Source organism: Polypterus senegalus, chromosome 2, assembly GCF_016835505.1.
Source record: "Polypterus senegalus isolate Bchr_013 chromosome 2, ASM1683550v1, whole genome shotgun sequence".
NCBI classification, from domain to species: Eukaryota; Metazoa; Chordata; class Cladistia; order Polypteriformes; family Polypteridae; genus Polypterus; species Polypterus senegalus.
Window position 1 is genome coordinate 272,251,182 of NC_053155.1, and position 12,926 is coordinate 272,264,107.

Consider the following 12,926-nt stretch of genomic DNA (forward strand, 5'->3'; position numbering starts at 1 on the left):
CGCTTATCCGAGGTCGGGTCGCGGGGGCAGCAGCTTAAGCAGAGAGGCCCAGACTTCCCTCTCCCCGGCCACTTCTTCCAGCTCTTCCGGGAGAATCCCAAGGCGTTCCCAGGCCAGCCGGGAGACATAGTCCCTCCAGCGTGTCCTGGGTCTTCCCCAGGGCCTCCTCCCAGTTGGACGTGCCCGGAACACCTCACCAGGGAGGCGTCCAGGAGGCATCCTGATCAGATGCCCAAGCCACCTCATCTGACTCCTCTCGATGCGGAGGAGCAGCGGCTCTACTCTGAGCCCCTCCCGGATGACTGAGCTTCTCACCCTATCTTTAAGGGAAAGCCCAGACACCCTGTGGAGGAAACTTATTTCAGACGCTTGTATTCGCGATCTCGTTCTTTCGGTCACTACCCATAGCTCATGACCATAGGTGAGGGTAGGAAGGTAGATCGACTGGTAAATTGAGAGCTTTGCCTTACGGCTCAGCTCCTTTTCACCACGACAGACCGATGCAGAGCCCGCATCACTGCGGATGCCGCACCGATCCGCCTGTCGATCTCACGCTCCATTCTTCCCTCACTCATGAACAAGACCCCGAGATACTTGAACTCCTCCACTTGGGGCAGGATCTCTCCCCCAACCCTGAGAAGGCACTCCACCCTTTTCCGGCTGAGGACCATGCTCGGATTTGGAGGTGCTGATTCTCATCCCAGCCGCTTCACACTCAGCTGTGAACCGATCCAGAGAGAGCTGAAGATCACGGCCTGATGAAGCAAACAGGACAACATCATCTGCAAAAAGCAGTGACCCAATCCTGAGTCCACCAAACCGGACCCCTTCAACACCCTGGCTGCGCCTAGAAATTCTGTCCATAAAAGTTATGAACAGAATCGGTGACAAAGGGCAGCCCTGGCGGAGTCCAACTCTCACTGGAAGCGGGCTCGACTTACTGCCGGCAATGCGGACCAAGCTCTGACACCGGTTGTACAGAGACCGAACAGCTCTTATCAGGGGGTCCGGTACCCCATACTCCCCACACTGTTCCTCCTGAATCCGAGGTTCGACTATCCGACGGACCCTCCTCTCCAGAACCCCCGAATAGACTTTTCCAGGGAGGCTGAGGAGTGTGATCCCTCTATAGTTGGAACACACCCTCTGGTCCCCCTTTTTAAAGAGGGGGACCACCACCCCGGTCTGCCAATCCAGAGGCACTGTCCCCGATGTCCATGCGATGTTGCAGAGACGTGTCAACCAAGACAGTCCTACAACATCCAGAGCCTTAAGGAACTCGGTATCTCATCCACCCCGGGGCCCTGCCACCAAGGAGTTTTTGACCACCTCGGTGACTTCAGTCCCAGAGATGGGAGAGCCCACCTCAGAGTCCCCAGGCTCTGCTTCCTCGTGGAAGGCATGTTAGTGGGATTGAGGAGGTCTTCAAGTACTCCTCCCACCGACCCTAGCGTCGAAGTGAGGTCAGCAGCGCACCATCCCCACTATATACGGTGTTGACACTGCACTGCTTCCCCTCCTGAGACGCGGACGGTGGACCAGAATCTCCTCGAAGCCGTCCAAAGTCGTTCTCCATGGCCTCTCCAAACTCCTCCCATGCCCGAGTTTTGCCTCAGCAACAACCGAAGCAGCGTTCGCTTGGCCTGCGGTACCTATCAGCTGCCTCCAGAGACCCACAGGACAAAAAGTCCTATAGGACTCCTTCTTCAGCTTGACGGCATCCCTCACGCGGTGTCCACCACGGGTTGGGGATTGCCGCCACGACAGGCACCGACCACCTTGCGGCCACAGCTCCGGTCAGCCGCCTCAACAATAGAGGCACGGAACATGGCCCATTGGACTCAATGTCCCCACCTCCCTCGGGGCGTGGTTGAAGTTCTGCGGAGGTGGGAGTTGAAGCTACTTCTGACAGGGGACTCTGCCAGCCGTTCCCAGCAGACCCTCACAACACGTTTGGGCCTACCAGGTCTGACCGGCATCTTCCCCCACCATCGAAGCCAACTCACCACCAGGTGGTGATCAGTTGACAGCTCCGCCCCTCTCTTCACCCGAGTGTCCAAGACATATGGCGCAAGTCCGACGACACGACCACAAAGTCGATCATCGACCTGAGGCCTAGGGTGTCCTGGTGCCAAGTGCACATATGAACACCCTTATGCTTGAACATGGTGTTGTTATGGACAATCCGTGGCGAGCACAGAAGTCCAATAACAAAACACGCCGGGTTCAGATCGGGGCCATTCCTCCCAATCACGCCCTTCCAGGTCTCACTGTCATTGCCCACGTGAGCATTGAAGTCTCCCAGCAAAGCGAGGGAATCCCAGAAGGTATGCCCTCTAGCAACCCCTCCAGAGACTCCAAAAGGGTGGATACTCCAAACTGCTGTTCGCATACGCACAAACAACAGTCAGGACCCTTCCCCACCCGGCGGAGGGAGGCCACCCTCTCGTCCACCGGGGTAAACCCCAATGCACAGGCTCCGAGTCGGGGGGCAATAAGTATGCCCACACCTGCTCGGGCCTCTCACGGGGCAACTCCAGAGTGGTAGAGAGTCCAGCCCCTCTCAAGGAGATTGGTTCCAGAGTCCAAGCTGTGCGTCGAGGTGAGTCCGACTATATCTAGCGGAACCTCTCGACCTCGCGCACTAGCTCAGGCTCCTTCCCCTTCAGAGGTGACATTCCGTCCCAAGAGCCAGTTTCTGTAGCCGAGGATCAGACCGCCAAGGTCCCGCCGGCCACCACCCAACTCACACTGCACCCAACCTCCTTGGCCCCTCCCATAGGTGGTGAGCCCATGGGGAGGAGGACCCACGTTACCTCTTTGGGCTGTGCCCGGCGAGCCCCATGGGTGCAGGCCCGGCCACCAGGCGCCATCGAGCCCCACCTCCAGGCCTGGCTCCAGAGGGGGCCCGGTGACCAGCGTCCGGGCAAGGGAAAACGTTGTCCACAGTTTTATTTTCATTGGAGGTTTATTGAACCGCTCTTTGTCTCATCCCTCACCTAGGACCAGTTTGCCTTGGGTGGCCCTACCAGGGCCATAAAGCCCCGGACAACATAGCTCCTAGGATCATTGGGACACGCAAACCCCTCCACCACGATAAGGTGACGGTTCAAGGAGGAGGGGTTTTTGCAATTTTTGCAAATTTATTACAAATAAAAAAACTGAGAAATCACATGTATATAAGTATTCACAGCCTTTGCTCAATACTTTGTTGATGCACCTTTGGCAGCAATTACAGCCTCAAGTCTTTTGAATATGATACCACAAGCTTGCGCTATCCTTGGCCAGTTTCGCCCATTCCTCTTTGCAGCACCTCTCAAGCTCCATCAGGTTGGATGGGAAGCGTCGGTGCAAGGCCATTTTAAGATCTGTCCAGAGATGTTCAATCAGATTCAAGTCTGGGCTCTGGCTGGGCCACTCAAGGACATGCACAGAGTTGTCCTGAAGCCACTCCTTTGGAATCTTGGCTGTGTGCTTAGGGTCGTTGTCCTGCTGAAAGATGAACCATTGTCCCAGTCTGAGGTCAAGACTGCTCTGGAGCAGGTTTTCATCCAGGATGTCTCTGTACATTGCTGCAGTCATCTTTCGCTTTATCCTGACTGGTCTCCCAGTTCCTGCCGCTGAAAAACATCCCCACAGCATGATGCTGCCACCACCATGCTTCACTGTAGGGATGGTATTGGCCTGGTGATGAGCGGTTCCTGGTTTCCCCCAAATGTGATGCCTGGCATTCACACCAAAGAGTTCAATCTTTGTCTCATCAGACCAGGCTGCCATGTGCCTTTTACTAAGGAGTGGCTTCCGTATGGCCACTCTACCATACAGGCCTGACTGGTGGATTGCTGCAGAGATGGTTGTCCTTCTGGAAGGTTCTCCTCTCTCCACAGAGGACCTCTGGAGCTCTGACAGAGTGACCATCGGGTTCTTGGTCACCTCCCTGACTAAGGCCCTTTTCCCCCGATCGCTCAGTTTAGATGGCCGGCCAGCTCTAGGAAGAGTCCTGGTGGTTTCAAACTTCTTCCACTTATGGATGATGGAGGCCACTGTGTTCATTGGGACCTTCAAAGCAGCAGAAAGTTTTCTGTAACCTTCCCCAGATTTGTGCCTCGAGACAATCCTGTCTTGGAGGTCTACAGACAATTCCTTTGACTTCATGCTTGGTTTGTGCTCTGATATGAACTGTCAACTGTGGGAACTTATATAGACAGGTGTGTGCCTTTCCAAATCATGTCCAATCAACTGCATTTACCACAGGTGGACTCCAATTAAGCTGCAGAAACATCTCAAGGATGATCAGGGGAAACAGGATGCACCTGAGCTCAATTTTGAGCTTGATGGCAAAGGCTGTGAATACTTATGTACATGTGATTTCTCAGTTTTTTATTTTTAATAAATTTACAAAAAACTCAAGTAAACTTTTTTCACGTTGTCATTATGGGGTGTTGTGTGTAGAATTCTGAGGAAAAAAATGAATTTAATCCATTTTGGAATAAGGCTGTAACATAACAAAATCTGGAAAAAGTGATGCGCTGTGAATACTTTCCGGATGCACTGTATACTGTATAAGATTATAGAAAACAAACTGGTTAAGTTTGTAGACAACACCAAAGTAGGTAGAATGGGAAATCAGCCAAATCATTAAAGAGGGGCCTTAAGAAACTAAGGAAGTTTCTCAGTATGCAGGATTAATATACAGAAAAGCCGATTAAGTAGAATGAGTTAGTGTAATGGTTTATTGTCAAGCTATTTCCAACCCTTCAGTTAATACAAAATCTCCTCCTAGGGTGATGGGCTTGGTATGCTGGAAAGGCTTGTGTGCCTCAGTGATCCTCAGAACTATGTTATCTGTTTGGCAAAATGCTCTAAAGAAGGGGGAGTCAGACAGAGCAGAATTGAAGAAACAAGTCTCCCATAATTCTTTTAACAATCCTTTTCAAACTATGTGTAGCACAGGGATACTGGGAAACATTTCTAGAGCTAGTTCTGTGGGTAATGTGTGCTAGGGAGCACCTTTTTGCCTTATGAGCAGTGGAGCTTAGTCAGACGTTTATTGACTAATAATAGGTAATAAGGCCATCTGTGTGATTTTTGCTTTAAATGGCTGGGCTGGCTGGGCAGAGATATGCTCACTTTTTTTGCTATTTCTATGTCATTTGTGATGTCTGAGCTGGGCGTACAGGGAAAACTTTGAAGACTGGCTGAGGAACTCCAAATATCTCAAAGCATGCTCTTCTCTTTTCTCATTAGAAAAAGACTTATGATGTTGAATGCCCTTTGGGGGCAACAGGCGTCTATGAGGATAGGGCCACTCAGTATGCAAGAAATTGACCCTTTCCATCACATAATGTTATTAATTTGGTTAAAATGAAAGGTTGAAAATAAAGTCAGTTCTCTTCCTCTTATGGTAGGAGGATCATACTGTAAAAGGAACCTTAACCCAGCATTGGTGCCCTATATTATGATATTATGATGCAAGAGGGGAGTCTTGTGAAAGGAACAGCTTCCCAAGTAGCCTAGAAAGGCTTTGAAGGGATTATACATGCTCTTGTAATGGAGCGGAGGATGTGTTTCCCAAAATGTCTAATTGTAGAGCTTTATATCATTGGAGCTACTGTAACCAAATATTTCCTTTATTTTCAGAATGGACAGTCTGTTTCCAGAGAATGTGCATTCTTACACATGGATTTGGCTTGCATTTTATATAAAAATAGTTTAGAGTAAACTAGGAAAGCATAATGTTACATGCTGTCTTCAAAGAAAAGGGGCGTACTTCATTGGTTCCTCAAAAATGAGTGCAAGGGCATTTTAAACTGTGACTCCACATTGTAAAATAACTGGTTTAAAAATGAGAGTGTATGTCACAAAAAAAGTTTTGTAATTTTTAAATTGCAAGAAATGTACAAGCTATATATAATATAAATTCCCTTTTTGTGTGTATGTGTGTGTCAGTTAAAGTCAAATAGGTTCAGGTAACGCAGGCAGAAGTTTTGAGGTAAGGTTGTTATACTCACTAATCATGGCACCAAAGAGGGGCAGCATGTTTCCTGGTGATTTGTACGTACAAGTCAAGAGAACATAATGACCATTTAAATCTGTATAAAATTTTTCAGCTGTAGCAATTTTTCTTTTTTAATTATAAAAGTCCACAGACAAACCGTGTTAAAGATCTTGCACTAGACCAAGGGTGGGCAGTGTCGGTCCTGGAGGGCAGCAGTGGTTGTAGGTTTTTGTTCCAACCCTGTTGCTTAATTAGAAACCAATCCTTGCTAATTTCAGACCCTATTTAATTTTATGGCTTGTTAGTCTGCAATGTTAGATTCTTATATTGTAGATTTTTTCCTTTCCTTAGATATCATCTAAATGATTTTAAGCCTAAAATGGATCATTTTCAATCTGTCACATTTTTCTGTTAAGTGTTTTATTTAAGCCAAATAGTGCATTGTGAATCCACACAGGAGTAGATGGAAACTAGTTAGACAGAACAGCTAGCTCTTTTGTCATTTGCATCTTATCGCTAATAAGGAGCCATTAAAAACAGTGAATGCAGCTCTTTAAAACTAAAATAAGCATTTAGGGATGGGGGAACCTTACAAAGCGATACCACTAAAATGAAACATCAAAATGTCATTTGGGCATTAAGTGCTTCAATAGTAATAATTGACTTCTCATCAAGAAACCATGTTGGAACAAAAATCTGCTGCCACTGCGTCCCTCCAGGACAGATGTTACCTGCCCCCACACTAGATCATGTGTTCTCTCTTATTTTATACACAAAGAACTTGCTGGAATTTTGTGATTTATACAGAGAGAAGTGGGAACATTAAGAGGTGCTTACAATAGATTATATTCAGTTACATTTGAGTAAGATAATAAAAACAAGCCACCACAACCCGTGATCGGTTGTCTGTCATAGTGGTTTAACAGCGGAGTGCTCTTCATGTTGCAGTTCATCAAACCATGCAATCTTTCAGACTTTTCTTAAAATGGCTGAAGAGTGAAGACCACAGAAAATGGCATTAAACCTGCTTCCTGTTCACACTTTTGACCTAAAGACTGTTATTTTGATAATGTGCTACTATCTTGTGCCTCTTCGACAGTTGCCTTATGTGGCTAAATTAATATTAAAAGACAAGCAAGTTGTACTTTTTTAGGTGCATTTGCATATGATGTAAAAAGCCCTTACTGTGATAGCAATTGCTGTCTGTCCACATGAAGCAACTCCGCTCCCAGTGGACCGATTTTTTTTAAGGAATTTCTTTGTGGAAATTTAATAGGACAGGTAAATTTTCATCGAGACATCCCGAATAGAGTGTGCTGTACAAAGTTTTTTAACATTTCAGAGTCTCCCACTGAAAAAGCATTGGTGAATTTGTGAACTCATCGATCTTAAAACAAAGAAGCATTCTGTGCAGCTTCAATTATGGATTAGTTTGCTGTTTCCAATTCACCTTGAAAAAAGTTATTTCGGCTTGTATATTTTATATATTTTTCCTCTTTTACTTGTCAAATAGCAGCCAAGATCCTCTATACAAGTTAGGCAATCCTCCAGGGGAAGAGCGTACAAGTTGCTTATGCATCAGTTCATGTCTCCTATTGCTTCAGGTAAGTTAAATGTCATCGCTTTAAGAGATGAATGAAAGAGGAATGGAAGTGTCTAGTGAACAAATATGTGCTCAGTATTTACATTACATCAAAAACAACCTCATGGCTGCATTATCTGAACATCATACTGTCCATTCTTTACAATAATAAATATGCATCTAAACACTGTTTGAACTAATTAATTATATGGGAAAAGGGTAAATCTCCTAAATAATAAAAAACATAACATGGGTTTTGAAACTGAAACTATAGTTGATATGCAGCCAGAAGGTTGGAGCCACAAGCCTTCAACAAGGACTTGTGCTGTGGTGTTCAGTGTCTGTGGTGCTTGAAGAGGCTGATTTTGCCACAAGTACCGTATAGAGGATGAGGCATTCATAATTAGGATAATTTTAATGAACTGTTTTTTTTTTTTTCTGAAATGAAATATTTTTATACTTAAGGGGAAACTGTCTCGATGCATGACCTTTGGCGGTCTGAGCACAGGGTCAGCCATTGTGTAGCATCCCAGGAGCAATTTTACGGTTAAGGGCCTTGCTCAAGGGCCCAAGAGAATAGGATCCCTTATGGCTTCTTTCATGGAGTAATATTAATTTTGATTTTATGCTGTTTGTGATAATTTCGCATTTATAGTTTTACTTCTGTTTTTAATTTCATTTTATTCTTGGTAGGTTTGCATTTACTGGTAACTGAGTAGTGTGGTATTGTTTCTATAGTTGAGAAAGAGGGGATTGTATTTACTGCATTAAAAACTTGTTGGGTGGTTATTGGTGTTTTATTTTTTGGGATTGTTGCAAAAAAATAAATAAATATATATTTATGTAATATTTCACTGACACTGCAGTTTATCAGCAAAGCTCCAGACCTGCTCTCCATTCCATGCAGAAGCAGCCATCAATTTTACCTTGAAATTTAACTCTCTGTCAGGTACTTCTTTTATAAACTGATTCATGATATTGTAAAGTGCTGTTAAAAAAAATATTTAATGTTGCCTATTAACGTATGTACAGTAAGTAAATATATTAATTTTAATAGGACTTATTTTTATAAAGAATATGTAGTAAAACAAAATGTGATAACTCTTTGATAGAGTAAGTAAAAAATGTAAAAGGCTCCAACTTTCAAATTAGTTAACTAATGTTACATAATTTTCCAACTTGTTATTTTGTTAAACTAGGGGGCTCCATCCCCAACTCGCTTTGCTCGCCAACCCCCGGGTTTTGTTAACTGGATATACAATTTAAAGAGATTGTTATTTTCATGGGAATTTTTTTACATACTCATTATTTTCACTTTTACTTTAAAACGTCAGTTAAAACAATATTTGGAATTACGTTTTCTTCAAGATCACATTAAAATTTGATTCCATGGATTTACATTGTGACAACGCAACGTATAACTGCCTGTGAGTAAATATTGTTTCTTTCTGTCTAATAAATAAACCGACTTTTTCGAATGTTTGTCCCTGTGATTTGTTAATTGTCATAGCAAAAGCTATTCTCAAGGGAAACTGTAAACGTTTTAATACGAATGGCATATCAAGATCTCCTTTTGTGTCTAATGTTATTTGCGGAATATGTACTACATTACCTTTCTTGTCGCTTGTTAAATTTTACTTGTTAGAATTGTTCGACCAATTTTTAATACAACTAATCTTGTTCCATTGTATAGCCCATCACTCATACATAAATTACGCAACAACATTATGATACATCTTTCTTTCAACAGTAATTCAGGCAGTGGAAGACTGGATGGTGTTAACGGTTGTAGTTATTCTTTGCGATATTTTAAGTTAAGTTTTCATCTTCCGCACGATCACCACCAACTGCTTCAGCATAGTCTATTGACTCGCATTTAATCAATTTGCCTTGTAACCGATCGAAAATTTTCACGTTAATTCATTTGACATCATCGTTTCTCGCTGCCATATATAGATGAATGGGTGATTCTAAACTGGATCTTCGTAAGTGTTTGTATGTGTGTGTGTGTTCATAAGTAAGCCCTTTAATGGATTGGTGCCTGTCCAGGTTAAGTGCCAGAATGCACTTGATGACTGTGGTCTTGTTTGAAAATAGTTGTAAGTAGGGTGTGACTTGAAAGAATCTTACGGCAAAAGTGTCCATCTCACGTGACTTAATTCCAAAGGTTGTAAGCATGGCGTGACTTGAAAGAATCTCATGGTAAAAATTGTTGCTGGACTTCTTCCAAAAAGTCTCTTCCAAAAGTCACATCTCGTTGCAGGATTAGTCTCGTCTCATCCCAAGATTTTTTTATTATAATAGAGAGATGTTCATTTAGTTGTCTTTCTGCACCCGTTTTGCAGTTGGTATTTGTGTGTAAGGAATATGCAATTAGTTAAGGCTGCAAAATAAAGGACCAATATGATTTATGATGCAAAAAGCTTTGTGCTTAATTATAGACGACTGGAATCCCTTGTGAGTGAGTTTACATTTATATTATGTTTTTGAGGATTTGGAGGTTGGGTAGTTTTTAACTCCTAATATAAATAATATTTTAAACTGACTTTATACTGTGCTTCTCTTTGATTTATGTGGGCCATTTGCTGAATATAGGGGCCAAGGAGAAGAAGCCACACTGGGTCCCTGGTGAAGACTAAGGTTTGGCTCTCGTGTCAGGTGACAGGTGTGGGTTGTATAGCTCCAGATATACAGGACCTTAACAAATGAAACTGACAGTTGGGACATAAAGTAACATGCCTGTGGTGGAAAAAGAGCAGGGGCTTGTGGGAGGTTGACAAATGCCAGATTTGTCTCTGGCTTTATGCCTTTCCTGATAGTTGCATTTACGCCACCAGTAGATGTCCATGCTGTCGTCTGATTTAGATTGTCCTTTCATTTGAGCTACTTGGTGCTATTGCACTACTCACAGACCATTTTCTAGTTTGATGTCTGCAGCACTTGGTTTTTTTTTCTTCCTGTTTGTGTAGCCCTTCTGCTTTTTCTTTCCAGCCTCCCCCGTGCTGCTCCACTTACACAGTTTTGAGCACCCCATGCTGTGTGTCTGCACATTTTTTCACACATGCCCTCAAGCCTGACTGGTGGCTAAATAGCTTTATAATCAGGCCAAAGTTTGACACTTATTTATGACATACATGACATGAATTTAACAGTCAGCTTTCACTTTTGTTGTTCTTTCACAGCGTGGCTCTTACCTAGGTCATTACCGTGATTCAAACCATTAGTATACACCGCACTTTAGAATTCTCCATACCGAGTAAAATGCTAAAACCCATTTCAGCTGATACTAAACTGAAACTAGCTCATTAGAGCAAGAAAATGGTATTTTCTGTGCAGCTGTTTAATCTCATTTATATTTATCAGTTCATTCTCAGGAAATTTGCTTTTGTTTTATTCTTAATGTATTTTGTGACCTTGGGTACAGAGAAGAATGAGGCAGGGATAGGAAAAAAGATAAGGTTTGAATTGTTTTAGGAAAAAAAAAACTGAAATGGTAGGTTATTTCACAGCCACTGGACTACATCTGCCCTTTTAAAAATGTCAGGTTCACAAAGAAAAATGGAAGGTTTCGAGGATAAAAATTTAAAACTATAAGAAAAACCAAGGAACTAGTTACCTGACTTTGACTGCACCAAGCAACCTCTACACGTGGTCACTGTTTGGGGAATACATGTGGAGGGTGGTGCATTGCTAGTGATACTTGGGGGTCCACACCAGTGACAAGCTGGACTGCTCTCACAAAACAGATGAACTAAGTAAGAAAAAACAGAGAAAGCTCTTTTTACTTAAGGGAAACCCACTGAATCAACAAGCCGAACTAAGAATGAAGGCTCAGTTAGGAAACGTACTATCAACACCCCGGAAGTAGTAGCAGATGAAAGAAAGCAGACAAGACTAAGTGCCGTTATGAACAATGCTGCACATCCTCTCTCTGACACACTTGCATTGACGGATTTTAGCCAATAAGAAGAAGTGTGTTTTCTCTTTTTTCGTATTTGTGTGTAGTTGAGAAGGGTTGTTGTTGTTTTTTTGAAAACGTGACCCTGACACATTTTATTCAGTAGTCTTATAGCAGGGCCACACTGGCAGGATTATAAACCTTTCTGTTTAATTCGACTTCTCTTTGGCTGGATATATTTTTTACTTGTGCTTTTAAAGTGTTTCTGGAGGTTTTACTTCCAACCTCCTAGTCTCTAGAACGCTACGCTTATAAACTCATTACAGATGAAAACAATCATGTGGGTACAGCATTTATTGCAATATAATAAAGTTATCGTTTGGAATGATCCTTATGTATTCAGTCATGTTATATGTTAACATAGGTGCACACATTTATTATTTAAGTAATGTATGTACTTAAGATTAAATGATAAGCAACATCATTTGTTGTGTTTAGTTTGTCACTTTTGACCAGTGTTACTGCATTGTTTATGGATTAGTACAGTTCCTTGAATAGTGTTGATTCTTAGATAATGTTCTGTGTAATTCATTGTTTTGAGAGCAGGCTGTGTTGTTGTTGCTTTTTTAATATTTGTTTTAAAGTGACCATAACCTCCTTGTGATGTAACATCTTTACTAATTTGCCTGATCATCCTCATGGTTATAATTTACATTGGAGTGCATTATAGTTTAGTTCTTAGAATTAGTATATTAATACATTATTACTATTTTTTATTATAATTATGGTGAGTGCTCAATGTGTCATTTGTTTACAGAAACCACACATACACAATTCATCATATACCTCATCCATCAAATAGCAATAATCTTGCATCTGAGTATAATGGATTTATTAGTGGCTTGGATTTATATTTTCAATGCAAGTACTATGTAATAGAACTGTTTTGAACTATTTTTATCTGACAGCCTGTAGTGACTACAAATTCAGTTCATAACTGCAGCCATGGCTTCAGTGAGATCACAAGGTTGGACTTAATTATCCAACACATCATTGTCTTGTTTTCACAACTTCTTCAACAAAAAGGTATAAAAAACATCAAAAAGTCAAGAGCTCCATAGGCTTTACACATCTTAGTTAAGGTCAGTATTCTGTAGCAGAGCAGCAAGGCAGAAATCACTCGTCACTCTTCAGAACATGAGTACTCACCACATGTTTGGTGAAAATAAATCTACGTGATCCTCAAGTATTCTGGAACAGCTTTCTAGGGACTGATGCCCCGGATGTGAAACTTGTTGGTGGGGTTTGTGCTTCATACCCAACATCTCTCATCTCCTCTTAGTGATCAAACTCTGCGCTTTGATCTCATAATCTTGTTGTACACTGGAAACACAAGTGACCTGAGCAGATAAACTAATGAGGACCTTTAATATACCAGGCAATTAATG

General features: G+C 42.6%; 1 long non-coding RNA gene across 1 annotated transcript in view; it reads left to right on the plus strand.

Annotated features, from left to right (window-relative positions):
• Window positions 1-6,387: 6,387 nt before the first annotated feature.
• LOC120523882 overlaps window positions 6,388-12,926 on the plus strand; it is a 30,977-nt gene continuing 24,438 nt past the window's right edge. Inside the window, exons 1-2 of the long non-coding RNA XR_005632719.1 lie at window positions 6,388-7,602; window positions 8,447-8,529. This is a non-coding gene — a long non-coding RNA (uncharacterized LOC120523882). The remainder of the gene's footprint in view (window positions 7,603-8,446; window positions 8,530-12,926) is intronic.